Here is a 4,931-nt window from a genome sequence, read left to right as displayed (position 1 = left end):
GATTCTATAGATTGTAGTGAGCCAAAGAAAGCAAAAATTTTATTTGTAAGTGTGGAGTGTAGTGTGATGAGTTTGAGAATGTAAGGGGCCCATACAAGGTCTCGGTAGGGTTAAGAACTAAGTACTAGTGGCAATATTCTCCAAAAGTTCAAATGTTATTTCTAAAGTAAATAGTTCAATTAGAAATGTAAAATGGTAGTGACACAGTTTTTAAAAGTGCATGTAAGAGGCAAGGCTAACTATTGTCATCTTAATTTTGTTCTACTAGTCCTTTTTGGGTGGGTCAAGAAGGGAGGGGGGGTGTGCTTCACTTCCTATGAAATTTGGCCAAAAATTGCAAATAATGGTTGCATTTATGGCAAAAGGATAGCATGTGCCATTCATCAAAGAGTAAGAGCTATGAAATGTGCAGGTACAATTAGGTGCACATGTGAATACAATCAAGTCCATGAATGTGTAATAGGGTCAAGGGAGTATCCTCACTTGTTGGAGTTGCTTGATATGACTAAAGAAGATAACTTGTTGGAGTTGCTTGATATAACAAGACCTCGGCATGAAGTCAAAAGGAACCAATCTTGAGACTCACGTCTTGTGCACACGCGTCACAACAACAAAGAAAACCATCTCCCAGACTTACCATCATCATCATCTTCTTCTTCTTCTTTCGCAGCACTCGAATCCTATCAACCATGCTGAACTCGGGGTTTCTGCTCTGCCTCTTCGAATGCCTGTCAGTCGGCCTGAAGCTGCTCTTGGCCTCCATCTCCGGAAGCCCCACCGGGGCTTGGAGGCTCATGCAGCGCACTCTCTCCGACCCTCACATTTCTCTCCACCGCCATGGCTTCATCACCTACCACTAAGCGCGCGCGCCCCCCCCGCCCCCCTTTCTTTTTCCTGTTCCTCCTCCTTTCTCCTGTAAATCAGCTCCGCCTTTGCAAAGAGGAGAGGCCTGATCTCGTCTTTGCAAGTCTGTAAATACCATGATAGTTAATCTCATTTTCTTACTGACTGTACTTTTCTGCAGCCTCCAATTTCCTTTGTTGTAGATCTTCTGACTTATGGAGCCCTCTACTCTTTACGCTTTCCACACGAGAACAAAACGAGTCTGGGATCATGTCACGGAGAAAAAAAATACAAATTTGGTAGAAGGGATTTTTTCACTCACCTTACTGGTATTTGCCATTTCTATATTAGCTAAATATTTTGTAAATTTGTACATCTTTTTTATACTTTTTAAGGTTTCCAAAAAATATTTGCAATCTATCTCTACTATTAGTTAAGGGGAGGTGGGGGCGGGTGCCACATGGCAGCCCCCAACCTCCCCACAAAGAAACACGGGGGCGGGTGCCACAAGTCCAACACCCGCCCTCAGCGTGAAAAGGGCGCGCGAAAAATGCGCCGGTGCCACCCGCGACCTGCCCTTTCACCCGCGATCTGCAACCATGTCCTTGCCCGCATTTCGACCACGCCCCCGCCCGCATTTCGATTTGCGACCACGCCCTCCTCGAGCTGCGCATGGCTGAACCCTTGATTTGTGAGCCATGGCTGACAACCCTCCCAGCATGATGATCAGGCTAAAGCTCTATATAAAGAGCATCCTCATAAGAAGGTTCTCATTCTTTGCAAGCACTCTTATACACCCCCCTCTCTCTCTCCCTTCGTCATCGTGAGACTCTCTCTCTCTCTCTCTCTCTCTCTCTCTCTGTGCAATGTTAGCTACTTAATGTGGGAAAGGTTGGTTCATGCATAATATAGGTTGGATCAATTGGGGGTAAGGATTGCCTTCTCATGCCTTAAGTTTGAAGGACTTGGATTAAAAGATAATACCTTTGGTATTTTGTAATGTATGATTCCATTTTGTGAATTAAAAACATGTGTAAGTATCTATCTTAAGAGTTTTAGACAATAAGAAGGATTAGCATTAAGGGGTAGATGTGTCTATAGTTTTAAAAAAACACTTTATCACTGATATAAAAAATATACAATGTAGTAAGAGGTCAAGGAATCCTAGAGCGTATAGGGATATCCATGTTTCACACGTGGCAATGTATTACTTTGCCTTAGCCTATCTACACATATTCCCTATTTGTAGGTGCAGAGGAGGTAGAGAAAGAGAACTCTTAACACTTAGGGTTTAGGGTTTAAGAAAGAGAACTCTAAACACACACTTTGTATTTTAAACTATTATCTTTAACATAAATGTACCAAATTCTTTCTACCTCAAACTAAACAATATATGTTTTTTAGAGATATATATTCTCATATGATGCTTAATATGAGCGTGTGTTAATATTATGTCTTAATGTGTGTATGTGTGTTATGAATTAATGTGTGTTATGTGTGTTAATAATGTATGTATGTTATGTATTTTAATATGAATGTGTGTTGTTACCGTGGAAAATTTTCTCTTCTCGTAGGAGGTAATTAAGCATTGGTTTAAGGCATTTTCTCGTGAGATTTTGTTGGAAATCATCTCGTTTGCAATGATGGAGACCTTAATGAAGATGAATTTGTATTCTTCCCAAGAAAATGGCAAGGAACTACCTCATTTGCTATGGGTTCGTCAAGTAGGCCTAGGTCCAAACGTTCGTAACTTCTAGCAAATAACATGAAAGTTGAGTCCAATCATCGGATGCACATTACTAAGTCATCCTCATGTCCATGGCCATGTTGGAAGCCACTTCAAAAATGGATAGTTATTGTTGCGATGGCTTAAGGCCTGTCTCGGTAGCTTTGGTTTGGTTGGATTGGACAAAAAGGGATGTCATAGCCTTGGGATTCTCATTAGGTTTGGTGAGCTTGGTTGAGAAATTTGGGGGTCGATTGATGCTTTGTCATTGGCTTTTGTAGTGGTGATCACATCAAAGTCATTAGGTTGGAGCTCATTCATGAGTGGTCACTCATTGACACTTGGTTGATGGGTCAATAGATCATTGGAGCACTCGTGGATTGAGCACCCTTCCTTTTGGTTTTTCTCTTCCCCTATCTTGATTTATGTTTCTGGGCCGCCTTAGTTTTTGGAGCATGAAATTGAGGATCGTACATACCACTTGTAAGTTTAGATAGCCACACCAAGGTGTTACCTTCGTAGTAGCCTTGGGCTCACAATAGGGATTTTGGAACCTAGCACGGTGTAATCACCAATGAACTATAGGAGCACTGACTCCTCCATTTAGGTCTAGAGTGTGAGGCATGGAAACTATGACTTCCAAATGATTGGCATTTCTGAGACTATGGTCTATGCTTGGGGACCCACTTGAGTGTTTGGATTGTAGCTTTGGTTGTGATCTCTAGATGCTGGTGTGACTTTATTAAGGGAGTACTATGTGGTGTACTACCTCCTACTTAGCATTGACACTAGGTTTAACTACCGGTGGCATGCTAGACCTGTAGGTGTTTGTGGTGCCCTTGTTGAAAGCTATTACTATTCCAACATTGCCAATGGCAAGGTGGATGCACTACGAGTCGTAGTCAACATTGTAGTAAACTTGTTTTGGAACACTCACCCAACAATGATTCCTTACCAAAACTTTGCTTGTTAGGTAGCACATAAAAGATTACGGATAGGCTCTTAGTCTCGATAGAAATGATTAATTTTCATTTTCCCAAGAGTGGATAGGACTGTTCCCAAACGAGTTGAGTTTCGCATTGGTTGGTTGCAATTAGGGTTGACCCATGGCAGTCCAGTGATCATATGTTAAGATATTTGAGTCAGCTCCCTCATCAATTAGTGCATCAAAAGTATGTATATGCATATTCACTTTTAGTGCATAGTCTTGTAAATTGTTTCTATTGATACTCCTCAATACACTTTGAGTTGTGCTCTCTCAAGCTTCTTCTTCTCTAAGCTATGTACTTGATGCCAGGAGGCATATTTCACGGTGGATTCCGTGAGGTTTTACGGTGGATTCAATAAACTTTGATGACCGGGGCTCATACACAAAGTGGATTCTTTGTGCGAGAAGTTGATGAGGACGTCTGTCCTTTTCGGGCGTTTCATTAATTTAGTGTGTACATGGGTGATTCCATAGCAGGCGATTCCGCAAAATGCATATTAAATTAATAAACGTTTATGAGTTTAGAGTACGCACTCGTAATAAATTAAGGTTAGGATTTATTTCTAACCGGTTGATTTATTTATGTAGCTGAAGACTGCTAGGTATTCACTTTTGTCGGTTTAATTGTATTATTCTACTAACGATTGTGAATGCTTCAGTTGATGTGTAGAGATAACAGCAATGGCGGAGAAAAGCATTGGAGGATAGTGAGTATTCGATTTATGGATTATAATTTGATGGGCGCATACATTAGGCATGGTACCTATATTTTGTCACGCCTATTTATTAAGGCGTCGGATATTTATTATTATTTTGTATGCGCATGGGCGTACGATTATGTTGTTTTTACTTGGACATTGTATGATGCTAGGAGGCATATTCCACGGTGGATTCCGTGCCACGGTGGATTTCGTGAGGTTTTACGGTGGATTCCGTAAACTTAGATGACCGGGGCTCATACACAAAGAGGATTCTTTGTGCGAGAAGTTGATGGAAACGCCTGTCCTTTTCGGGCATTTCATTAATTTAGTGTGTACATGGGTGATTCCATAGCGGGTGATTCCGCAAAATGCATATTAAATTAATAAACGTTTATGAGTTTAGAGTGCACACTCGTAATAAATTAAGGTTAGGATTTATTTCTAACCAGTTGATTTATTTATGTAGCTGAAGACTGCTAGGTATTCACTTTTGTCGGTTTAATTGCATTATTTTACTAACGATTGTGAATGCTTCAGTTGATGTGTAGAGATAGCAGCAGTGGCGGAGGAAAGCATTGGAGTCTAGCGAGTATTCGACCTATGGATTATATTTTGATAGGTACCACGCCTATATTTTGTTATGTCTATTGAGACATCGATTATTTATTATTAT

At 40.8% G+C, this 4,931-nt stretch overlaps 1 long non-coding RNA gene across 1 annotated transcript; it reads left to right on the top strand.

Annotated features, from left to right (window-relative positions):
• The first annotated feature begins 644 nt into the window (after nucleotides 1-644).
• Nucleotides 645-4,595, top strand: LOC148038213 (uncharacterized). The gene is made up of 3 exons (XR_015690418.1): nucleotides 645-1,172; nucleotides 4,217-4,316; nucleotides 4,429-4,595. It is a non-coding gene; the product is annotated as an uncharacterized LOC148038213 (long non-coding RNA).
• The last annotated feature ends 336 nt before the right edge of the window (nucleotides 4,596-4,931 follow it).

The sequence above is a fragment of the Lygodium microphyllum genome, chromosome 3, assembly GCF_053477565.2.
Source record: "Lygodium microphyllum isolate KBCC chromosome 3, Lygodium_microphyllum_v1.1.10, whole genome shotgun sequence".
NCBI lineage: Eukaryota > Viridiplantae > Streptophyta > Polypodiopsida > Schizaeales > Lygodiaceae > Lygodium > Lygodium microphyllum.
The sequence above is the reverse complement of the archived record's forward strand: the minus strand, read 5'-3'. Positions and strand labels throughout refer to the sequence as shown.